This window comes from Lissotriton vulgaris, chromosome 12 (genome assembly GCF_964263255.1).
Source record: "Lissotriton vulgaris chromosome 12, aLisVul1.2, whole genome shotgun sequence".
Lineage (NCBI taxonomy): Eukaryota > Metazoa > Chordata > Amphibia > Caudata > Salamandridae > Lissotriton > Lissotriton vulgaris.
In genome coordinates this window covers 263,406,159-263,432,652 of record NC_141700.1, presented here as the reverse complement: position 1 = coordinate 263,432,652, position 26,494 = coordinate 263,406,159, and the positions used below count along the sequence as shown (strand labels likewise).

The window sequence follows — 26,494 nt, the reverse complement described above, 5'->3', positions numbered from 1 at the left end:
GTGTTGAACAAGAAAAAAGCAGGCTCCTAGGGTTGATGGACGACTGTAAATGACTTACAAAGTTTGGAAATAGACCTGGCAGAGATTAATGGGAAGTGAGGTGAAGGGGACAACTGAAAATGCAGTAAATGGTTCAGATGCTGTATGTGGGTGGTGTATCTGAGGTTTTAGTTTGGCGAATTGTTGGTTTGATGTCGATGTAGGACTAATACTAAAGATGACTCCCTTCAGTTTATATTTAAAGCACCAACGACATTAAAAACAAATTTGAAGTTCCACAGCTGAGAACCTTTTCTTGTATGATACTCTTTACCTGTAGAAGCTTTTACCACTTAACACATGAAAATAGTCTCAATGTTTGGTCTTGAAAATACTTAAATTGATAAGGCCAGTTGTTTTTCTGCCATTGGCTGAAATGGCAGGTTGCTATTAGAAAATTGCTAACTGAGCCTAGCATGTATTATTAATTATGTTTCTATTTATTTTTCTGTTTACTTTTGTTTTTTTGTGGGCATGTGGTTTTCCTCTTTTTTGTACCGGGTAGACCCAGTAACTCCTGATTGTGATGCATCCCACCTTTTTTAGGTCTCGCCTGTCGATGCGCATGCGAGACTATGGGGGCTTATCCACTCTTTGTCCAACTTGCAAGGAATCGTGGCGATTCCTTGCAGTGCCCGAGACTTTTAAGCTCAATGCGCATGCGCATTGAGCTTAAAAGCGCGTGCACATGCCCCCAGCCGCCTGCCTTGCCTACTCTCCCAGCTGGTGCCGCTCCACCCCCTGCGGCATCAAAGGCTTTCACGGCCGGCCGGCCATGCTTTCAGTTTCACGACCGGCCGGCCGTGTGAAGTGCATTTCAAAGCCCGCTCTCCCTGCTCCGCCCCCTGCTCCGGCCGAGACTCATTTCTCCTCCCCCCTCCCCACAGCAATGCCCTCCTAACAACACACAGTGCTCCCTATTTTAGACGAAAAAATTAAATCAACCTTTTACGGGGATACGCACTTTTAACTGTTAAGAGGTTTTTGAACTGTTTTGCAATCACCATCGACTTTTGCCCTTTACAGTAATGGTTCCGTGGGATGTGATATATTATTTTTTCCTCTCTGTTTCGTTCTTTGCAAACAGATCTTCGTTAACCGTCGCGGATAGTGCTCAGAATGAGTGCCCCTGCTGCTTTCACACCCCCTCCCCGCTCCGCCCCCTCCCCTGCCCGCCCTCTGTTCGCCGTCTGTTCCCTCAGCCGTCTGTACCCTGCTGCTTAACACCCTCTCCCCCGCTCCGCCCCCTCCCCGCCATGTCGCATTTCTCCTCCCCCCTCCCCACAGCAATGCCCTCCTAACAACACACAGTGCTCCCTATTTTAGACGAAAAAATTAAATCAACCTTTTACGGGGATACGCACTTTTAACCGTTAAGAGGTTTTTGAACTGTTTTGCAATCACCATCGACTTTTGCCCTTTACAGTAATGGTTCCGTGGGATGTGATATATTATTTTTTCCTCTCTCAGTTTCGTTCTTTGCAAACAGATCTTCGTTAACCGTCGCGGATAGTGCTCAGAATGAGTGCTAGGATGGTGCTCTTATGGTCCAAATCTTGCCTGGCAATATGCCTGTCCCTCTTAGACCCTATTAGACACTACACTGTGTATCGTCTGTACTGTTGGAATTGTTTTATTTTGTATTATGTTGATTGATGGCAGCACTATTTAGTTATTTGTCTTCATAGCAGCAGCTTAGTATCTTAGCTAAATGTATACTATGCGTTTTACCCTATTTTATTTACTCTTTACCATAGTACTGTCTTGTTTTATTTAACTATAAAATATATAGGCCCTGCACCAAAGGGTATTGGAATGCTTTTAACTCGGTTGCCAAAGAAGGAGGACACAAACTAAGATAGTTCGACAGTGACTGGCATTAGCTCGTATTTTTGATTCTTACCGCTTTTCTCTGGTAGGCACGTGCGCGACAATGTGTTAATTGCCTTTTCAATTCTCCACCATCAGAACAGCACTAATGCTAGGCGTGTAGATTTTCCCTGAGATAGAAGTTGTTTTTCTTAACATTGTTCGTATCATTCCTTACTGTCTTTGTCCCATACTTTTTCCTTGTGCTAAAGTGTGGTCTTTGGGTAGGCTGGGTTTGTTTTATTCGGTGACTTATGTGAATAACCGTGTCTTTTTATTCAGATGTTTTCGTGTTTCGTAAGCGCCAGGATCCACTTAGTTGTATTGTTGTCACTGCTACTGTACATTTACAAGAAGTGTAACATCCTGTATTGGTCCTCCCCACGAGCGCGTATGTGTGGAAACGTCTCACCTCCCGATCAGAATGTCTTTGTGTTTCAGTATGCTGACATCCCGGGGACCTCCCACAAGCTTTCATTATGACTGCCACACGCTTGTGGCTTCATTTAGATAGATTTCATTTGATAACTATGTCAGATTCTTTTTCTTGATGGTAGGACTCTTGGTTTTTCCTCCGTCTCAGTTTAGCAGGCATTGTTCAGTCCATGTCCAGCTCCTTAAGTGTTTACATTTTGACAACTCCTGTGAAAAAGGTCGTTGCTCACAAAAATCTATAACCGAGGTGCAGCACTATAACCTGGTCTACCGCAGCCAAGAAAGAGACCAGCACTCTGACCACATTGCCTGCAGGCAGCCACCCATCGAACTATATGTACTTTATTAGAACCTACAAGTCTGCCCAAGCACAGCTAAAGCTGCCCGTTATCTCTGCACAGCATTTGTATCCCCACCACAAAAAATACATCGCTGCGTTTTGAATATTCTCTACCACGTAAAATCCTCAATCCATGTACTGTAACACGCCTAAATTGATTAAGCCTGGACAGCTTTTATGGAACGTTAAGGAGGCTTGAGCACGAAATGCCTCAAACACCAAAGTAATCCCAAAAGCACTTAGCGGGATGGGAGACTTTGCACCCACGGGGTTACATAACTGCGAGTCCATCGACCGCACCGGCTCACCCGGAGCTCAAAGAAGAAGGCTCACAAGTTGTTTTTGTGCGTACACACCAGCAACCATGCCCGTGTTCCTTTCGCCTGCCCCCGTACAGAAAAATGCTACAGTTCCTGGTGAAGCTGAGGAGAGTAAGAGTACAAATCATGAGTAGGGTTGCTAACGGAGGAAATGAAATTACTGAACTGAAGTTCCTTTAAACGTGACCAGCAACTTCTGAGATACAATATAACTGACTCAAAACAAGATTAATGCATTATTTAAGCATGCTGACTGTTTCCCTACTTGCGTCGAAGTGGAAAGTCCCCGACGATCTCTGTTCGATCTTTAGTCTGCTTTGCTTTCACTTTCTTTTAAGACAGTAAAGTTAGCATTTCCAGGAAAGGAAGGACACCCACGCGCAGTACATGTGAATGCCCTCACCCTCACCCACCCTCACCCACCCTCACTCACCCTCACTCACCCATCCTCACTCACCCTCAACCCCTCACCCTCACTCACCCTCACCCTCACCCACCCTCAACCCCTCACCCTCAACCCCTCACCCTCACTCACCCTCAACCCCTCACCCTCACTCACTCACCCTCACTCACCCTCACTCACCCTCACTCACCCTCACTCACCCTCACTCACCCTCAACCCCTCACCCTCACTCACCCTCACTCACCCTCACTCACCCTCACCCTCACTCACCCTCACTCACCCTCAGCCCCTCACCCTCACTCACCCTCAACCCCTCACTCACCCTCACCCTCACTCACCCTCAACCCCTCACCCTCACTCACCCTCAACCCCTCACCCTCAACCCCTCACTCTCACTCACCCTCAACCCCTCACCCTCAACCCCTCACTCTCACTCACCCTCAACCCCTCACCCTCACTCACCCTCACCCACCCTCAACCCCTCACCCTCACTCACCCTCAACCCCTCACCCTCACTCACCCTCAACCCCTCACCCTCACTCACCCTCAACCCCTCACCCTCACTCACCCTCAACCCCTCACCCTCACTCACCCTCACTCACACTCACCCTCACTCACACTCACCCTCACTCACCCTCACCCTCACTCACCCTCACTCACCCTCACCCACCCTCAACACCTCATCCTCACTCACCCTCACCCTCACTCACCCTCACCCACCCTCAACACCTCATCCTCACTCACCCTCACTCACCCTCAACCCCTCACCCTCACTCACCCTCACCCTCACTCACCCTCACCCTCACCCTCACTCACCCTCACCCTCACTCACCCTCAAACCCTCACTCACCCTCACCCTCACTCACCCTCAAACCCTCACCCTCACTCACCCTCAACCCCTCACCCTCACTCACCCTCAACCCCTCACCCTCCCTCACCCTCCCTCAACCTCCCTCACCCTCCCTCAACCTCCCTCACCCTCCCTCAACCTCCCTCACCCTCCCTCACCCTCCCTCACCCTCCCTCACCCTCCCTCACCCTCCCTCACCCTCACTCACCCTCACTCACCCTCACTCACCCTCACTCACCCTCACTCACCCTCACTCACCCTCACTCACCCTCACTCACCCTCACTCACCCTCACTCACCCTTACTCACCCTTACTCACCCTCACTCACCCTCACTCACCCTCACTCACCCTTACTCACCCTCACTCACCCTCACTCACCCTTACTCACCCTCACTCACCCTCACTCACCCTTACTCACCCTCCCTCACCCTTACTCACCCTCACCCACCCTCACCCTCAACCCCTCACTCACCCTCAACCCCTCACTCACCCTCACTCAGCGCAACCACAGCATCTTCACTAAATATATTTAATAAACTTTAAGCTATTGGCAATATAAATTAAAATCCATTTTATTTACGTATTAATTATTAATTGTTTTTTAAAGCCATTGATTTTTTTTATATCAATACATATAAGTCACATATAAGTCCCGTTAATACAAAACATGTTGCTTTACAAATGCTAGAGGTGTCACATTTACAAAAATTATAACTATTGGCTTTGTAAAGAAGAAAGCTATTAATTTAGCTATTTAGAAAAAACAACACATAAATAAAAAAAAAAAAAAAAAAATAACACCTATAGCTCAAACTTTACTACTGCGAGACCTATTGCATTTCCAATGCTTGTTCTCTGCTGCAATTGATCACAAGAAATGAACATTTTCTTTTCCATGCAAAATTGAAGTTGTTTTGTGATAAAGGTATGAAACATGCTGTTTTAGTAGTAATCATATGTTTGTGGCATGTGTAGCTGTAGATACACATGCTGTGCATACTCCAAGAGGTATAGTGACGCCACCTATTGCTGGTAATGCACATGGGCATCAGCTCCATTGTTAGTGGTGATATACAGTGCCCGAAAGTGTGCCTAATCCCAAGGGCATGGATGATGCACCCCCCGCCTGACATGAAGAGTAAGAAGGTAAGCGTGGCAGGGAAACACGTTGCTAGCCAGTCTGCTACGGATTGGCATATCGCCAGTTCTGCAGATTTATTCTCCCGGTATGATAGGACACCATTAAGATTAAATGGAGGAATTGCTTCAACACCTTCCGGACCGGACCAGGAAAAAGGAAGCAAAAACTTGTGGGCAGTGTTCCCAGTAGGGTGCGCGTCCGCATGTCTGTTCCCCGAGCACGCAGTGCTGTGTGGGGAGCACACACCCACATCACATCCCGGACGAGCATTCACGCCGCCGCTTTGAAAACTTGAGCAGCGTGAAATATGGTAATTTCCTGGTTGTGGTAGCTCCTGCACTTGCTGCATTTTCTTCTTAATGAAGCACAGCTGGGGGCTGTTTGTGGACCTTCGGAAAAATATTTGTTAATTGCAGCAGGGACATGCGCCGCAATTAACATAAATATTTTCACAATGGCCCACAGTCAGTCCGCAGCCTCACTCCTTTAAGAGAAGAAATGCAGCAAGTCCAAAAGCACGACATGTGCTTTAAACGCCGTTCTTTTGGACTTGAGGCATATCTTTTCTTAATGGAGGACAACTGCGGCCTGATTGTTGGCCATTGTGAAAATATTTGTTAATTGCAGCGCATGACAGTGCTGCAATTAACAGGAATACTTTCCCAAATGCCCACAATCAGATCGCAGCCATGCTCTATTAAGGAAATAAATGCAGCAAGTACAAAAGAACGACATGTAAAGCACACGTCTGCTTTTGGACTTGCATGGTGAAAAAGAAGAGATGCGTATCAAAAGGAAAGAGAACAAAAAAGACGCTTAAACAGACTCAGTAAATGTTGACAACTACAGGGAATCGGGCAGAGGAGCGGATTCATCAAGGAGATAGAAAGGCAGTGATCCTTAATAGCAAGATAACGCAAATAAATTCATTTAGAAAAAAATTCAGAGGCAGAATTTATTTAGGTGTTTTCAGAATGTTAAGGGAGTGCTGCAAGCGTAAGGATCGGTAGGCAGGGCTTTGTGAACTGTTTCCACCGCGTCTGAAAAACACGGATCATGCTTGCGCATAGTCCAAACTTGGAAATTTCTAGAATTAGCGACAGCTGGCTTCAGTGATGCTTGGATGAGTGCGAGACATACACTATATTGTGTGCTGAGCTTTGTGATTTGATTTTGACTTTCAAATGGTGCCGGCTAAGACACGTAAGGGCTGAGGTATGGTAGTTAAACTTTCAAGTGCCTGTCAGAAGTTGAGAGTGCATGAGCAGCACCACTCTTTTTTTTACCTAGGTTATTTTTTATATCAAACATCATACCTCAAAGGCAGACAAAGATAACAGATATTAAGAAAAATCCACATTTGTTCAAGTGGGGCCTGCTTCAGCTTTCATACTATCCGCCAAATTGTTGCTTAACGGGCCCCATCATTGGATCCGGCTCTAATCTGTTGCAATATTGCGCGCGTGTTGCTGCCATTTCACGACAAGCACCTGCATATGTATCTCCACTTTTCTTGAACTTTTGAGGCAGAACCCTACATCTATATTTTACCTGGCCTATACTTCACTAGTAATATTAGCTGCGCAACACCTCTGCTACATATCCTAACATCAGTGTTTGGGCTGTGCTGTCTATTTCCGCAGAAACTATCTTAACTTTTCTGAGCAATTGTTGTCCAATATCGGGGATAAGGACAGTTGCAAGCTATTTATATGAAACTGGCTAAATCGTACATACACAACTATGCCAAATACCACGCATCGGGCGTTAGAATGAGTAGTTTTTGAAATATAACACTATAAAGCTCTGACTGCCAGCTATGACCTATGTGGGACTGACTGTCTACGCCTCAGCCTGAGGCATGCCCAGTGCCCGGAGCTTATCCTCGAGTGAGCTGACTGTGTTGACAGAAATTTTAAGGCATGGGCAAAGTGGGCTCTGGCCCAGTACCCCAGCCTTTCAGGGAAGCCCCTGATAGAGCGAGCTCTGTTCTGCATAAGGTGTTTCCCTGATGACCTTTAATAATGCTTAAACAGATTGTTGAATAATGTTTCCCTTCAATTTATTTTTAATGTGAGTGATGTGTGACAGTCTACTACAGACATTTTGCAGAGAAATGTTGCATTTATGTTTCATGCAACATCCATAAAAAAGTTTATTTTACATCAAAACAGGACCTCGCATATAAGAAATGGGAGGGTGTCACAGAGATTATTTGCAGTAATATTTTTGAGCTGCTGCTATGTTACATTATTAAAAACACACGTCACTATCCCTGAATATTCGATGTAACAACTTTATAATTTGGACGAGTGTTTATGTGCACTGTCAATGGCCTGGCCAAAGATTTCATGAAAAAGCTGAAATAGGATAATACATTCAATCTATTCAGAACAGGTGCCCCCAAAATACGTTTGGCCTAGGGCGCTCATAGTCCTTAAGATCTCCCTGAGCTGCAGCTGTGTTGTTAGTTAGGAAAGAAGAGGTTCAATGGCACTGTGGAATGAGGCCAGTTGCCCAGGTTTCCTAATATATATTAGTGTAGCTTTGTCGAGGTTGCAGATGCTCTGCACTGCACTTCCTCATTTTGAACATAACACAACAATTGTACGCCAGTCACCAATACGATGCCCATCCCCTGGCTGGACTGGCCTTAGCAGGCATTGGGTGTTTGCCTGGGAGGCGGGAGGGGTTGGGATCGGTTTTGGAGCACTAGGGAATAGTTTTGTTACTGGGGGCAGTTTTGCAGCGAAGCTGCAATATCGGCCCTCAGTAACAAAAGCACCAGCACTGGGGACCGGTTTTAAGCAGTAGTGCTTGATACTTGCCCCCTTCCACCCCATTCCTGGTGGGTGTGGGAGCCGGTGCGGCAAAATTACCAAGGCTACTTTGGGTTCCCAGTCCGGCCCTGCCTGCCCCATCAAACAGGCCTGCTCCATTCCAGTACCTAGGCCAGCTATCTGCACAATCAAGCAGGAATTCAGACAAAACAGAGGTCCTCATCCTCGGACCCACCCCATCAGCCTGGGACGATTCCTGGTAGCCCACATCGCTAGGCACCGCCCCAGAACCCACCGACCACGCATGCAACCTGGGGGTCATCCTCGACCCCGCCCTCTCAATGACCAAACAAGTCAACGCCGTCTCCGCGACCTGCTTCAACACCCTCTGAATGCTCCGCAGGATCTTCAAATGGATTCCCCCCGACACAAGAAAAACAGTCACCCAGGCCCTTGTCACCAGCAGACTCGACTACGGGAACGCCCTCTACTCAAGAACAACAACCAAGCTTCTGAGACGACTACAACGAATCCAGAACGCCTCGGCATGACTGGTCCTTGACGTTCCCCGACGCAGCCACATCACACCCCATCTGAGAGGCCTACAGTGGCTCCCCGTCAACAGTGAGGATCACCGTCAAACTCCTCATCCACGCACTCAAAGCGCTTCACAACACCGGACCTACATACCTCAATGACCGACTCAGCTTCCACACCCCCACCCGCAGCCTCCGCTCGGCCAGCCTCACCCTAGCCTCAGTTCCTCGTATCCGGAACCACCGCCAGAGGCAGATCCATCTCCTACCTTGTCGCCGAGACCTGGAACGCTCTCCCTACCAGCCTACAACAGACCCAGGACCTACTGGCCTTCAGAAGACTTCTCGAGACCTGGCTCTTCGATCAGTAGCAGACCCCCCACACACACCCCACCCCACCCCCTCCCAGTGCCTTGAGACCCTCACGGGTATGTAGCGCGCTTTAGAAATGCAGTGATTGATTGATTGATTGATTGGAATGCAGAGCTGTAGAGCTGCATGCACCCAGCCTCTTCCCTGGAAGCCTTTAGATGTTCCAGGTAATATTCTTTTATCTTTAAGCTTCCTTTGCATGGTCATCTTATTCTGTGTCTCTGTGCTCCATCTACATCCTTGCGCTTTGCAGTGCAAAAAACAATCTAATATTGGAGCCGATGCGCATGCGCATTACCAGCAATCGATAGTCACTATACCTTGTGACTCGAAAGCCTTCTAAGAAAAAAGACACCTTCCACTCACTAGATTGCAGGAGGATTCACAGCATGTTAATCTGCAGCACTACATGCCACAAACAGATGCTACAGGGTAAGTAACATTTTCCCTTTTCTTATCACCTTGAATGGATATTGTAGGAAGCGATCTATTTATAAAGTTCACCAAAATGAGGTACCATGTGCAGAGAGTCCAGGCAAGCCTTACTGGTTTCAAGGGTTATATTATTAATCCCAAATGCTCTATTTTGTGGTAGTGTGGCCACGCAGTTTAAGCTTATTAGAGGAGGCTTATTAGAGGATAGCGTTAAGCATTTATCGTACACACAGTCATTAGGTAAAACGCACACTCACAAAGAAATCTGACACCAAGTTATAAAAATAACACAAATGTTTATATGAATTTAGACACCAAGATCATCGTAATCAAGTAAGTACTTTTTCGAGCTAGTGATTTTTCAAGACTTAGAAAATGCTCTGTATTGCAACTTTTAAGTGATAATGTTTTTCTATAGGGGAAAAAACATACTACATGGGGTCACTTGGCAACGACTTGCGCGACTGTTCTACCTGACTTAAGGTTAGTATGGGGCACGGTCCAAGGCTTAACCATAGATCACCTCGGTCTGCTCTAGGGCATGCGGGTGCAGAGCTGCTTTTCAACGTCTGGTGACCCATTGAAAGTCATTGGCGAACGGTACCTGTCAAAAGAGGCTGCAAGCAGGGTTGGGCATACAGGGACACCGTTGGTCCTCTCCGGTTCGGGGCTCGTGTGCAATGGGGCATTGTCTGACGGGCTCACGTCTCCGTAGTCTCTTGCGGTTCTGTGTTCCTGCAGAAAGAGGCTGCAGGTGGCAACTGGGGGACCAGTCTTGCCAAACCCAAGCGGGAGGCTCAGCTCTTGAGGCTTTCTGGACCACATTGGCACCATCACCTTCCTCGGGCTCAGGCATTTGGGGGTGGTGCAGGGGTGCTTTGAGGGATCGGGTCACGATCAGTCATAGACCAACTCTGTGTCTTGATGACTTGGTAAGGAGGAGAAATAGGGCAGCAGGGCCACTCCCTGTGCTGGCCTGATGGATCCTGACGTCCCTCAGCAATAGGTCTGGCTTTGTGTTGGAGTTCGGACTGGACCACCAACAGGCCTTGGTTGCTGCAACTGCTCCGGTACCCCGGGTATTGGTGCTGGGTAGATCCTGGGGTTTCTGGTATCTGCAAACTTGGCAAGGAGACGGATCTGACCTCCTGGAGCACACAGATCTTTCTCTTGATGCGCTAATGGTTGGGTGAGCCCGATGGCTAGCAATACTGTGGACCGGCAGATGCTTTGGGGTCCCTGCAGGGGAGCAGCTCCTCTACTTCAATGGAGATCTTTCCCGGATGTTGAGGGTTGGGCAGTCCTCCAAGGGTTTTGGGAAGGGTGTCCAGCATTTGGTGAAGTTGGTCAAGAGATTGTCGAAGTGCAAGCAGCCTGGCAGGGTTTTGTGCCAATCTTTGGTGCAGGTCTTCAGTTTTCACTCTCTTTGGTCCTTCTTCCTTGGTCCTGGGTTCCCAGTATTTGAATCGGATTTCCTCGTGTCAGGGGGCCACCTAAATACTAAATCTAGGGGTACTAAGGGAAGTGAGGTGTAGTAGCCAACGGGCTACTTATCCCTGGCATCACTACACCCCCTAGATGACCACTTCATGTGGGGAGTGGGCATCACCCTGTCCCAGAGTTCCTAATTCCACCACAACCAAGATGGTGAAATCGTACTTTTTGTGTTCAATTTAGGTAGCCCACTGTGGAGGTGTGACTAGTCTGGAGGTGAAACGCGCCTTATTGCATAGCTACTTTTCCACCTGTCCTGGTGCCTAAAGGGTCTCAGGGGGGGTGTCATCTCTCAAGTCTGGGGAAGCCAGGCTTCTATATTTTAGACGGTGTGCTCTTTGAAGCTCCCTGCCTTGACATGCTAATTTACTAGCCATCCTGCTGGAATAGGTGCAAACACCTTCTGCCAGAGAAGCCATTGTTTCTGAACTCTGAGAGCATGGCTCTCACCTCCTAGGGGATCAGAAACTCATCTGTTGTGCCAGGCGGGGCAGGATCAGTCAGCCAGCACACTAGAGAACTAGTAGGTTTCAGGGGGTACCTCAAAGGTACTTTCATGGTGCAGGAATTAATAAACGCTAGAATCACTGTGGGTTTATTAATATGAGGTGTACCAAACACCATAGGTTTCAGTGAAACCATTATGTAACTGGGCAACTCGTTTTGACCAGTGTCCAGTACATACCTTAGATGGCTTCCCTGCTCACTTTTAATATCCAGCAGTCGAACTGGACATTACAGGGGCATGTCTGCTCATGCAGATATGTCCTCGCGTGTTATAATGCACCCTGCCATAAGGATTTAAGGCGTTTGGTAGGGGTGACTTGCATATAGCCCATATAGTGTATTTGGTATGGCACAGGTGACGCAGTCTGCAGTGGTAGTCTGTGTGGAATTTGTGTGTGGGTCCCTTAGGGTGGCATAAGATATGCTGCACCCCATAGGGACCCTCTTTAGTACTCATGCCCTAGGTACCAGGAGTACCATTTACTAGGCATTTACTGGGGTACTAAGTTCTTTGCCTGTTGTAGAACAGCCAGTCATCACTTTTTTTTTTTAAGGAAGGAGCACTTGAACTGAGGTCTGGTTAGCAGGCCTCCGTGCACTGTCCAAGTCTAAAACCAGCATTCAGCAGCTAAAAAGGGGGAAGAAAGTGGGGGGACAACTGGAACAAAAACCCAGTTTCCTACAGATACTGGCTACTTAACACTACCTATTATTTTGACCCAGTCCGCAGTTGCATGCGGGTTCGAGGCATGTGGGCTGCTGAATTCATATCTGTGCATAGATCGCCACCTAGTGTTGGGTCCGGATGATTGCACATTGTTGTCCTGGAAGAGTCTTCGAAGTATCACGAGATAGGTGGCTCCTCCCCTGGACTACAGTGCGCATGGGCATCGCCTCCATCCCCAGATTGTTTTTTTCCGCCATTGGGTTCGGATGTGTTTCGGTTCCCTCTGTCGGAACCGATAGTTGTTCAACTTCTAATCGAGACCAAAAGGTCTTTAGGCTGGGCGTCGGTATAGTTGCGTACGAGTTTCTTTTCTGACTCTCAGCTCCCATCTCTTGCTGCCCTTCCACGTGCTTTCGGCGCGGACGGGCCTACACTACACTTTGCTATGGAGCGAACTCCGTTTAAGAAGTGCCCGGTGTGTAACTCCAAATATTCACACCTCGACGTGCACCCTGTGTGCAATACATGCTTGTCACCGGATCACCACGAAGACAGCTGCATGGCGTGTTCGAAATTCCGGTGCAAGAAGACTTTGAAGATTCGTCGGGCCCATAGGCTCCAGGCTAGGTTATCGACTGCGGCGCCCCCACCAGACGACATATTCCAAGAATCTGTCGAGGGAGAAGACGACGGGCAAGGTTCGGGCTCTAGCCCCGCGTCCGAGGGGGAGACCTACGACGCGGGTGAGGAGAACTTTGACGAAGTCACCGACGAGGTAGGGGACGACGATCAGGCTTTTGCCACTATGGGGGATAGCTCGGAGGAGGAGCATCCCCAAACAGACTCAGGGGTTATTCCCCTTCATACGGCCCAGGTCGAGGGATCGCCTCCGGGCCTTACCCAAGATCTAATTCTGAGTCCTGCGTCCCCGCCTCCAGGCCCGGTCACGGACATTTATGAGCCGCCACTTACGTTGAAGAAAACGAAAGTGAAGCCAACTGGTCACGCACCCTCGGATGCGAAACCGAAACTGAAAGTTGCGCTGGTGCAGAAAGTTCTGGAGGCGTCAACTTCCAAGAAGATCAAAATGGCCGACTCAAAGAGCCACGCCAAGATGGCCGACCCGAAGCCCTCGGGGTCGGTGCCAAAGGCGAAATCGTCCGACGCGGCCGCGTCGGCTCCGAAAAGGGTTGTGGACCCGAAGACGGCTCCGAAGAGGCGTCAGGGCGACGACGCACATGGACCCGCTCCGAAGAAGCGTCAGGGCGACGACGCACATGGGCATGGGGCGTCGGCCCCGAAGAAGGTGCCAGCGGGTGATCAGGCTCTCGACGCTGAGAAGTCGCTCGAGACGGTCAAGCCCTCTCCGGCCTTGACGAAAAAGGTGGCGGAATCCCTGCAGCGGATACGAAAAGACAGTGTGGTTCCCGCCCCGGGCACTGTGACGCCTAAGCTCACGCCTAAGCCTGCGAAGGAGCAAACGCCTATCCGTTACACCCTTCCTCCCAAGTCGGCACCGAAGGCCTTCGCGCCGAAACAAGGCGGACCCTCGAAGGAGGTATTGGCACCGAAAGCTGCCTTGGTGGTGTCGAAGCTTCGGCTCCAACCGCTTGCTGAGGAGGAACGTCGTGAGGTAATCATCGACGCCAATACCTCAAGAGGAAGATCACGACGGAGCCGGCGTTGGAACATTTTAAGATCCCTCTCAAAAACAAAAGGGACTCTGCGGAATCTTCGCCGCTGGTGGAACCTGTGTCCCCACAAGCCCTAGGACACTCGCCAACACATTCCGCCGCAGGCGATGCGGACGAGGAAGACGCCGAGTACAACTATCCGGCGTACTCGGATCCGGAGGAGGAGCACGAACCTTGGTCAGCCGGAGGCGACCCAGATGACCCGTAGTCGGGCCAGGACGCCCAACTGTTTGCGGCGAAAACGTCTCCGACGGAGGACTCAGCGGCCTTTAACGCTCTGATCGAGAGAGCTGCGGCTAACCACGACGTCGAGCTGCACTCGGACCCCGTGGATGTGGACTTCTTGTTTGACACTTTCTCTGTAGCTGAAAAGTCAGTCAAAACTCTGCCGATGCTTAAAGGGGTGCTTAAACATGCAACGGAGGTCTTCAAGGAGCCCACCCGGGCGCGTGTGGTCAACCCTCGCATCGACAGGAAATATAAGGCAGCACCCACGGATCCTACATATATCAGGGGACACTTGCCATTGGACTCCTTGGTGGTTTCCAACGCTCGGAAGAGGGCGAACTCTCAAACTACTGGTGACGCTCCTCCCCCAGACAAAGAGTCGAAGATCTTTGAGGCCTCCGGCAAACGGATTGCTGCACAGGCAGCTAATATCTGGAGAATATCTAACACACAAGCCCTGCTTGCACGTTATGATAGGGCCCATTATGACACCTTAGAGGCCATACTGCAACACTTGCCTGACCAATACAAGGAGGCAGGGGAGATGCTGATTCAGGAAGGAAAACTCATTACGAATGCATCCATCAAATGTGCACTGGATGTGGCAGAAACAGCCTCCAGGGCTATCAATACCAGTGTGTTGCTTAGACGCCATGCCTGGCTTAGAATTTCAGGGTTCAAACCCGACATCCAAACTACAATACTGAATCAAACAGTTAACCCTGACCACCTGTTTGGCCCTGAGGTGGACGCGACCCTGGAAAAAATGAAAAAAGATACGGAAACTGCCAAGTCTATGGGGGCCTTACAAAGTCAGCAGTTTCGGAGTGGTTCCTTTCGCCGCTCCACTTCCAGAGGCACCTCAAGGGGTCAGGCATCGCAGTCCGCACAATATTACAAAAGTAACACCCAAGCCTCGTACAACAACAAGGGTAGAGGTGGTTACAGAGGCAAGAACGTCAAGGGCAGGGGACGTGGAAACAATAGCTCCAGGTCCACCACCACCAACAAACAGTGACGTCTTGTCACTGCCCCCCGACCATACAACACCGGTCGGGGGGAGACTCCAGCAGTTCCTGCCGGCGTGGAAGTCCATCCCCACGGACAGGTGGGTGAGGTCTCTTATCCAGTACGGGTACTGTCTAGAGCTTACGTCCATTCCACCGGACATACCCCCAAGGAGCCGTCCTATGTCAGGCGAGCACTTGACCTTGTTGCAGCAAGAAGTTCTAGTCATGCTGCAAAAAGGGGCGATAGAGCTCGTTCCATTACAAGAGCGGGGAACAGGGGTTTACTCCCTGTATTTTCTGATCCCCAAAAAGGACGGATCCCTCAGGCCAATCCTGGACCTCAGGCCCCTAAACTGGTACATCCTCTCGGAGCACTTCCATATGCTCACGTTGCAGCAGGTGCTTCCCCTGCTTCAGCAGGGGGACTTTCTGGCTACGCTGGATCTGAAAGATGCCTATTTTCATATCCCCCTGCATCCTTCCCACAGAAAGTATCTCAGATTCACGATTTTAGACCAGCATTACCAGTTCAGGGTTCTGCCGTTCGGGGTCACCACGGCGCCAAGGGTATTTACAAAGTGCCTAGCGACTGTGGCGGCGCATCTCCGTCGCCAGAACGTCCACGTCTTTCCCTACCTGGACGACTGGCTCATTCAGGCGAGGACAGAACAACAGTGCGTCGACCATGTGTCACGCACCATTCATCTCCTGCACGATCTGGGATTCTCTCTGAACTATCCAAAGTCCCATCTTCAGCCCGCCCACGTGCGACAGTATCTGGGCGCGACAATAAACACTCTGGCAGCCACTGCGCAGCCAAATTCAGTGAGAATCGCCAGTATCCAGGCGCTGATCCAGCGGTTCAGACCTCAACACTCGCTTCCGGCGAGGGTGTTCATGCAGTTGATAGGCATGATGGCCTCCTGCATCTCCATTGTCCCGCACGCGAGACTACATATGCGTCCGCTTCAGGAGTGCCTTGCACGTCAGTGGACTCAGGCTCATGGGCAACTGACAGACCTAGTGTTGGTGAGCGGTCGGGCATACAACTCTCTGCATTGGTGGAACCCACACAACCTTTGCAAGGGCCGACCATTCCAAGAGCCTGTGCCACAGATTATCTTGACGACGGACGCCTCTCTCCAGGGATGGGGAGCGCATGTACTCCAGTACACGGTGCAGGGACTCTGGACACTACAGCAAAGGAAGATGCACATCAATGTGTTGGAACTGATGGCGATCTTCATGGCCTTGAAGGCGTTCAAAGTACATCTGTGCAACAGGGTCGTGTTGATCCGGACGGACAACATGACAGCCATGTACTACATTCAGAAGCAGGGAGGCACACACTCTCCACAGCTGTTTCATCTGGCTCAGAGCATGTGGAAGTGGGCCATTCAGAGGAACATCTTCCTCATGGCAGAGCATCTCCCGGGCAAGGACAATCAAATGGCGGATCTGCTCAGCAGGCACAGCCATCAAATGCACGAGTGGGAGATACATCCATCAGTACTCCAACCGTACTTCCAAAGGTGGGGCCATCCAGAGATAGACCTGTTCGCCACAAAGGAGAACGCAAAATGCCAAAGCTTCGCCGCCAGGTTCCCACACCCGCAATCACAGGGCAATGCGATGTGGATGAACTGGTCAGGCAGATTTGCGTACGCTTTGCCCCCAGCACCTCTGATACCGCTGGTGGCACGCAAGCTCAGGCAGCACTCGATGACTCTCATCCTGGTTGCTCCAACGTGGGCTCGCCAGCCGTGGTACACCACGTTTCTGGAACTCTCCGTGGTACCGCATCAAAGGCTTCATCTCACTCCCAGCCTTCTGACGCAGAGCCATGGCGACATTCAGCACCCAGATCCGCAACAGCTCAACCTGGCGATCTGGCTCCTGAAGTCCTAGAGTTTGGCTACCTCAATCTTCCTCCCGATTGCATGAACATCATTCGGGAGGCAAGGAAGCCCACTACGAGAGCTTGTTATGCGGCTAAATGGAAGAGGTTTGTCATCTACTGTGTTAACCACGATATTGACCCGCTGGATGCTTCCATTCAAAACATCATTTGTTACCTGTTCCACTTGTATCAATGCAATCTGGCGTACTCTTCCATCCGCATTCACCTGTCTGCTATGGCAGCATACCTCCAGAATAGGCAACACCTGTCACTCTTTAAGGTCCCTGCTATCAAGGCCTTTCTGGAAGGACTCAAAAGGGTCATTCCACCAAGGACCCCACCAGCTCCAGAATGGAACCTCAATGTGGTTCTTACAAGGCTGATGGGTCCTCCCTTTGAGCCACTGCACTCTTGTGAGCTTCAGTTTCTGACTTGGAAGGTTGCGTTCTTAGTAGCAATTACATCGCTACGGAGGGTTAGCGAGCTGCAGGCGCTCACCATCCAAGAACCTTTCTTCCAGGTACATGCTAACAGGGTGGTGCTCCGCACTAACCCGAAATTCCTACCCAAAGTGGTATCACAATTCCACATAAACCAGACAATTGAATTGCCGGTGTTTTTCCAAAACCCGGAGACGCTGGCGGAGCGCATGCTCCACACCCTTGATGTTAAGAGGGCCTTGATGTACTATGTAGACAGGACAAAAGATTTTCGCAAAACCAAGCAGCTTTTTGTTGCTTTTGCCACACACCACAAGGGGAACGCTATCTCCAAAGCTGGGATCGCTAGGTGGATAGTAAAATGCATTCAAATCTGTTATGCTAAAGCTAAGCGCACTCTAACTATCCCACCGAGGGCCCACTCCACCAGAAAGTTGGGGGCCTCTATGGCTTTCCTAGGTAACATTCCCCTAGAAGATATCTGTAGAGCAGCCACATGGTCTACCACACATACTTTCACTAAGCACTACTGTGTAGACGTGCATTCCAAACAGCAGGCAGCTGTTGGTCAGGCTGTTCTAAAAACACTTTTTCAGACTGCTGCAGCTGGCACGGGCGGCCGCCGCTAATGGAGGGACTGCTATGTATTCTATGCACAGATATGAATTCAGCAGCCCACATGCCTCGAACTGCAAATGCTACTTACCAGTATGCATCTGTTCTTGGCATGTAGGGCTGCTGACATTCATATCGCCCACCCTCCTCCCCGGCGCCTGTAGCAGCTGCAGTACTTCATTCATAAGTATATATGTATATGCTCATAGCATGGTCATCACTCACATTCTTCACTTCATCTCTGCCAATGGCTAAAAACAATCTGGGGATGGAGGCGATGCCCATGCGCACTGTAGTCCAGGGGAGGAGCCACCTATCTCGTGATACTTCGAAGACTCTTCCAGGACAACAATGTGCAATCATCCGGACCCAACACTAGGTGGCGATCTATGCACAGATATGAATGTCAGCAGCCCTACATGCCAAGAACAGATGCATACTGGTAAGTAGCATTTGCATTAGGATACTATTCAAAATTCCTAAACTTGTGAGATGATAGTAAAGAGTTTTTGTTTGATGTCTGTGGATATGTGTCTTTAAGAGGCTATTATCTTAGACAGTTCTCAGGTCTCTGACATCATTTGATGGAGGGTCAATGAATTTGTAGCATGAGGTGCTACTCAGCATATCTTTGTATTTCATTGCAACTTTGTGAGGCTAGTAATCAGGCAGTGGAGAACTCACCAATTCTACATTGGTGAGTTCTCCACTGCTTGATTGCGAGTTGCCTGAAATGATATCATAGGGGTGCAGGGGGCTTTCAATCCAGAATTATTGGGTCTGCAAACTCCAACCTGATAATTCCATGCCCAGCCAACCGGGCCTGACTGGTGCGCTCATCCTCTGTCCGCACTGCAGCACGGGGGAAGCAGACAAAGGTCTAGGAGTTGGAACTTGACCAGCAGTTCCTTACCATCAGTCCCCAGCCCCCTCCACCATGGCAGAGAGAAAACGACTTCCCATCCTGCTTGACGGAGGTGGAACATTTGTGCTGATTTGGCCCCCTTAACTTCCATTGAAAGGGCCAAAACCATGTAGAACTGGGCTAGGTATTCCCAGATTGGTGTGGTATTCAATATATCGGGGAAAAAAAAACTGTATTCCCCAGTTGCAGGAATGACTGGGCTCGCCCGGCAAGTAATGAGGCTCCATGCGTCAGTGTGTTTATCTGTATAGCAGTTCCAGTAGCTAGAAGCGGAGTTCCCTTGTTTACTGTGGGTTAGAAATACATGCTGGTGTGGTACTCTAGTGGTTTCCACTATGTGAATCATAGTGCGTATGATGCTCTTGGTCCAGGGATTTCTCAATCCTTCGAGAGATCGAATATGTGTAATATTCTTGGGTGCATCTAGGTGAGGAGATGGATTCAGCACAGACTTCTCCCACCATAGACCAATTCTGATATTCCTATCTACAGGAAAAGAGACTGTTGGGAGGTAGTCATGTGAGGAAAAAAACGATGAGTGGAATTGGGATGTTAAATTCTGGCCTAGATATCATAAGGTATGAATGGCTATGCTCAAGAGATGCCTGATCAAAGTGGCTTTAAGGAGATTCCGCAAAATTCAATTATGTACACTAACACTTCTTTCTACAGTTTAATAAGTCCCGAACGTAAATAAGTCTTCAAGTCCCGTAGCTTTTATAGTTGACACGAAGCACCAGATAACGCAGCTTAAGGTGCAATATTGCTTCATGTTTTGAAATATGAACTTGGCGAAATACATTGTAGCATCTCCTTAAACTGTCACGGAGAAACTGCGCAGCTGCATAGAAAATCAGCACTAATCAGTGTAACTGTTTATTGCAGACTGCATAAATGGGGGGAAAGCGACTGTGCATACACTCTCACATCCACACATGAATATATTTGTATAGTAAAATAGGATTTGTGTGAGTTGCCTCTAAAAAGTAGAGTTGAGGGTTTACTACCCCCATAAAGAGACAAACAGTATACATAATCGGAAAAACAAATTTAAGACAATACATTAACACATTTTCAAAACATTAAAATTCAAATAGTATGCTTTTATTTACACATTTACAAATATATGTATATTAGACATGTGTAAAACAATGCCCCTTGCAATATGGTGGTACTTCCGATACAGATATTCCCTGTGCCATGACATGCAACCATTCATCCAAGGGATCCCAAAATGGTACACTCAGGAAAGTCCTAAACTTTGAATCGGAGGTCAGAGAAATACAGGATTACACAGGGTCATTTCAATAAAGGGGTTATCTTTCACTGATGGGTCTTAGTGGCATCAACTAGGCTACAGGAGATACACTGTATTAGTCTATGTTGCTGTTTGGTACCCTGAGGTGGAATACTCCACTTTATTGACAAATATCTATCCAAAATCTGATGTTGTACTTGCCCCCTGCCCCCCCAGTGCTCTTCCCCTGCTCAGTCTGAGAGCACAGGGCTAGAAGGGTCGTATAAATGTGGTCTGGTCCTGTATTGAATACCATGCGCAATCTTGACTCATCTCCTTCAACTCACCCTACTTTCTCCTGTGCTGTCCATTAACAATATGCCATAGCTATATTCGCTCTTCTCAGTCTGAAAGCGAAACCCTCTGGCTATATTCCCTTCTCCCACTCTAATATCCAAATTATTAAAATGTCTAGTTTCCTGTATCCCACTCATCCACCCTTGGAAGTGCTCTTCCACTTTTTCCATTACAAAAAATACCTGTAACCCACAGCCACAATGCGTCCTTCTTTCCCCATTCTCCAAAGGTGTTCTCAACTCTGTGCGAGTTAAAGACCTCTGCAGGGACAGTGCACCATCCACTATCAGTCATGGGTCTATGTAAATCTCCGGATAACCGGAAAGGTGTTTGGAGTGCATTCCTGCATGTCCAATTCACCCGCATTCCTCTGCAGCCTGTACTGTCATCAGCCATGTATCTGTGTGAATCTCAAGTGTACCGTTGCAGTTACAATCTACATTCCTGCATGCAAGTTGCACCCATGTTCCATCGCCTCCCTAAAGTGCAAGGAGGCGGTGGAACATGGGTGCAACTTGCATCTTGCAACTTGTATCTCTGTGGGTCATAAGGGGTCAGAGCGTTAACTTCCTTCAGACCATAGGCTTCAAGCTTCATCTTTCACTGTTGCTACATTAGAGCAGTAAAGAAAAATCGAAGCCAATGTATACTGTAAATGCTTCTGACGAAAGCTGTTTGCAAAAAACCCAGTATAGATGTATGGTCCTTAGGTGACCCTCTAGCACAATGGTTCTTAACCTTTTAACTTCTGTAGACTCCCACTTAACCACTACTGGATTTCGGGGGCCACTACAGATTCATTACTGGGAGCCCAACCTAAGCATTTTCGATGATTTCAACTGCAAAACTAATCACACCAAAATCAGAAACAAACATTGATTGAACAAGTACACAAATGGTGAAAGTGTTTATTTAATTCATTTACAAATAAAAAATATATATAATTGGAATGGGAGGAGCTTTTCTAAATTGAATTGAGTCCACTCATCATCCATACTATAGCTTACTGGATGCACTTGAACTGCTCTTAGAAATCAATATGAGGATACTAACTTAATTGTTAGCCTTCTAGTTTACTTTTTGCTGTTTAATTTATATAAACTTCATTAAAGTGTTAGTTATTTAAATTCCTAAGCAGTTGCGGACACTGGGTAGGAACCACAGCTCCTGCACACTAAAGTATAGCACCACTGATCATTACAGGGCATCATGCTTGGCAAGTTCTACTCAGTGTTGTGTTTGTTGGTGGCCCTCAGGGTTGTGAAAGAGAAGTGCTTATTTTAGCGTCTGTGTACCTCTGATAAGGTTTTTGTACTGGGGATGTGTAGCTCCACCTTGAGTTAAAGGCTTGGAGTTCCACAAACTGAAATCTCTTAATGTTCGGTCATGAAAGTGCTGTAGAGACTGTGATTGCTGAACTGAATCTCTTACACACATTTTTGGTGAGCCCTACTCTACTTCTGTTGTGCATAACATTTTTTTTTAGGCCTGCTTAATCTGAATGGTTCTTCGGACGATGAAAGATGCAAGTGAAGCCTGCCTTTTAAATACAGTTGATTATCAGATTTTTTAAAGTTTCTGGGACTAGCACTGAACTTGAAATTGGTAAGGTATTCTTCCGTGCCCAAGATTGTTGGATTATTTCAAACCATTTTAATGAGAAGAGTTTAGGAGTTTTGAGACTTGTCAGTTGGGGCAGTACCTTATACAGCCTAACAAACTATTGAAATCTCAATATCTGGTTTTTATTTTAGGATGTCTATGTTTTAAAGTGGCTAGTTGTCCAGTAATGTATTTGTATTTTTGATTGAAAGTTTTATGAGCACATTATGCCTTTTACCACAGCATTTCAATGATTTTAATTTGTCGCACAATAAACTGAATGAGATGGATCGGATAATACTCAGTGGTCTCTCCTTATGTGCATCCCATGAAGTTGTACTACTGCAGACTGCTTGGCACCGTGTCAATGGACTTGGCTGGCATGACTTTGTAGTCGGGGATATTTTGTTTGGTGTTGGGACTTGTAGGCTGCAGGATGATGTCCTATTGCTGCTAGTCCTACCTAATGTTAGTGGCGATTGGGCTCTAGCTCTTGTGCTCAGCTCGGTGGTTTAGGGGGTGTTTCTTCTGCATGAATCCAGCACTGTGGTGCCTTTAGCTTATTGTAAAAAATCTGCAATACTGGTTTATGACTAACTTAGCGTCGTGATACAGTGCAAGACTCATGAGATGTCATTGTGAAACATGTACATCTGGCATTTTAGCAATAGTATCTTAGATTGTTCTGCATTGTTGAATCTTCATTGCTTCATCCCAATATATTCAAATATATATTTCTAAACAGAAACTGTCGTTTTAGGACAACAGATCTTCATAGTAACCAGTCATGTGCTAAATATTCAAAAATGTTCAGGACTGATGCATTTATAAAACAAGCATTGGCATAGCCAATACGTCTCGCCTTTGGCTAAACACTTATAAGGTACCAAAGGCGTGACCTATTGGCTATGCCAATGCTTGTTGAGATTGGAAAGGAGATGGCATCTAGACTGAGTGTAGGGTTGTTTCAAAATCCTGACTAAATGTCAGAGTGAGAATGCTTTTGATGGTAAAAGTAAAGAAACATGCTGATAGTCACAATTACGGATCCCAAATCAAAACAAAAGTTAAAGTGCAACAATAAAGGAGACAGTAAGCCAATGTAATGCATAGCGGTTTCACAATGTGGTTCGAATATCGGTGCAAAATGATCTAAAGTAATAAACAAAATTGGCACGCTGATAAAGTCCAAATTATGAAGACTACTCTAAATATATATATATATATAAAAAATGATTCCATTAACAAAAAGACATAGCTATATGTTCGTGCCTTTGAGCAATTTAAAAGTGGCCGGCAGCCTTGGTACGCAATCTAAATATCAGGGGAAAATGCTCAGACTGAATGAACAAAAGAGTCATGCGAATAGATTCTAAATTAGAGATATTTCTAAATTAAAAAAAATAAAATAAAACATTCCATTAACGAAAGGCACATAGCTATATATAGGTGCCTTTGTGCAATTTAAAAGCAGCCAACAGGTTTGCAACATGAACAGCAAAGTAAACAACAAAGCAGTGTTTGAAGCAGAAAACACTAGCTTACCAAACAAGCAAGTAAACCTACCGTGGCTTTTTAAACCAGCGCTGTGGGGGGAGTGCGGCCAAGAGCACACACAGCGTTTCCCTTGCGGGAGCGAGCAGGGACACCATCTGTTTGCAAGTTAATTACAAACAAATGTCGCCAAAGCTCGCTCCCGCAAGGCAATCACCAAAGGTGCACGCGTTGCCATTGAAAGCAATGCAATGCGTGCATGTTTTTGGCCTAAAAAGTGAATCGATTTCTAGAGGTCTCCTCCTAAGCAGCGCGCGAAACCTAAAAAAGTACATCCCGGTTGTTGAAAGAGACTCACTTGAAGATGCTGAACCTTGCCTTTTCTTATTCAATACTGTTTGGCCTTCATAATTTGTATTTGTGTTTGTATTTGTAGAGCGCCTTATCACCCCGGGGTCTCTAAGCGCTTATCAGAGGGTGCACACGGTTCCAAATGGAGGCCGGTTAGACAATGCCCCATGCCTCCCGAAACAGCACAGTTTTCAGCTTTTTCCTAAAGGGTAGTAGGCGCGTTTCTTTGCGCAAGCTCTCTGGGAGACTTTTCCATGCGGTGGGAATTGTGTAGGAGAATGCGCGCCCTCCTAAAGAGGAAAGTTTAACAATGAGGAAATGCTGCATATGGGTAATGATGCAAAATTCTTGAAGGCTCTAGGTAGATAGAAAAATATGCTATTCCAGTCCTCCTTCAGAGACCGAAACCCTCCATACTACCAGGTTCTGAGCGCTCAGTACCCCTTGATTGCCATATGAACCACAACAGCATCAACAATAGCAACCTTCATACCATCAACGAAACTCCACATTAAGGGGTGTCTAAACAGCAGTCTTCCTTAGCATGGAAGGCTTCAAGAAATTCACAACAGTGAGTTTCATACTTCCTTTCTTCTGTTGCCACTCTGATGGTTAGAGGTATCTCAAAGAGCGTCAAAACATAACCAATGACATATGAATGCTGATTATTGTGCAAAGTGGCTAAACAATTTCTGGAACACTGTCCATGCCAACTAAAAAGGCACCAAAATGCAATTTTTTTCCAGCTGCACAGCGAAACTGCTTACTATTATGTTAAATAATAGGTCATAGAACCTGTTCCACTAACTCGTCGAGGAACTGGAATTTACTTGAGGTATTTTTTTATTAGTGAAAAATTGCAGAATATAAGTCAAACCTAGGACTTCCAAGAAATGGCTTGGAAGAGAGACATTCCAAACAGTGACTCTTGTTTAGATAGTCCCATAACTCGAGCAGTGGGCCAGGATGTGCACAGGCTACATACTTCCAGATTCTAGTCACACACAAAAATAGGAAGTTGCCCTACCAATACAAAGCACTGCCTTTCTATCTCAAGTAAACTCTGCAAATTTCCAAATGGATGAAAGTGGTTGCTGCTTTTTTCACAAACAAAAGATTTTCATGTTCCTGTACTTGGACAAGTGGTTCATCAAGTCTTGCAATCGTCAAAAAGTTCTTCTGGTTTTCAAAACAACTTCCCTTCCTCCTGTGTTGTCCATAATGTCAATTTCCAGAAATTACCCCCACTAAATCAGATATGGTTCCGTTCTATATAGGGGCAACGTTGGATACATATCTAGGGAATGTGTTTCCTTTGGTAGAGAAAGTGTTCTCCATATTTCAGTAATTGCAAAGTATTCTCTCTGCTGTAGTCAATAGTGTCATGCTTTTTCATGGTCTCAAATGGAAGATTTCATGTTAGATTTCAGGAGTGCCTAAAAGACCATTGACTCAGTGAGAGCACATCAGGGCCAGCCAGCATCAGTCTGTCCTTTCCATGGTGGTACAGTGCCACAAGACTCAGTTAGTTCACAGCCTTTCGCTGAGACATAGAAGCTATGCCACATCAGCCCATTGGAGCTCAAAGCAGTCCATCTAACTGTCAAAGCTTTCCACCGACCATCTCTGACTTCAAGCCTGATCTTCATTCAAACACACAGTCCTACAATAATGCATTACCTAAATAAATAGGGAGGCATGAGATTCCAAACTCTATTCCTGGAAGCTCAGGCAATTTGGAAATGGCGTCTTTTGATAAAGGAGGTCCATCTACCACAAGTTCAAAATTCTCAAATGGGTGTACTCTGTAGACACAAAGAAAAGCACAAGTGGGTCATTGACAAATTAACCTACTGACCAGGTTTCATAACCAACTCTGCAAAAGAAACAATTGATGGACGAAATGCTGGACAATGCAAACATTCACCCCAGTCACAAGGATCTGGGTTTAATCCATCATTCTTTGTATAGAGAGTCCTGATGACCATTCATAAGAGCACACTCTTAAGTGGAAAAACAACCTTTTGGGGTGTCCAGACAAAGGTTGGAGCCTAATCCTTTTCAAAGAAAAGTTTATACTTCAGTTTCTGCTTCATTTAATGAAGTCACATTTGCATTTCAACTCTTTTAAGGTACATTTGGTAGCTATTACTATATTTAGAAATGCCCATCACAGAAATCTTTCTTCAGAATTCTGTTATCAACACATTTTTGTCCGGATTGATAAAGATCTGCCCTTCAGTTAGAAATCTTATTCTTCATGTTAACTGAATCTAATGCTGGCTAAGATCATGGCTGCTTCATTTGAACATAAACACAAACCTTCATTGCAGTGTGTGTCATGAAGGACAGCCTTCCAAATCACAATTATTACTGTCAAGAGTGAATTTCATGTACTTTTAGCAGTAGAACCGTACACCTGTCTTCATTCTAATAAAGTGGTTATAAGAACT

General features: G+C 47.0%; 1 protein-coding gene across 3 annotated transcripts in view; it reads left to right on the top strand.

The window, feature by feature from the left end:
* KATNB1 (katanin regulatory subunit B1) overlaps positions 1 to 26,494 on the top strand; it is a 633,244-nt gene that overhangs the window by 208,691 nt on the left and 398,059 nt on the right. The window lies entirely within an intron of this gene.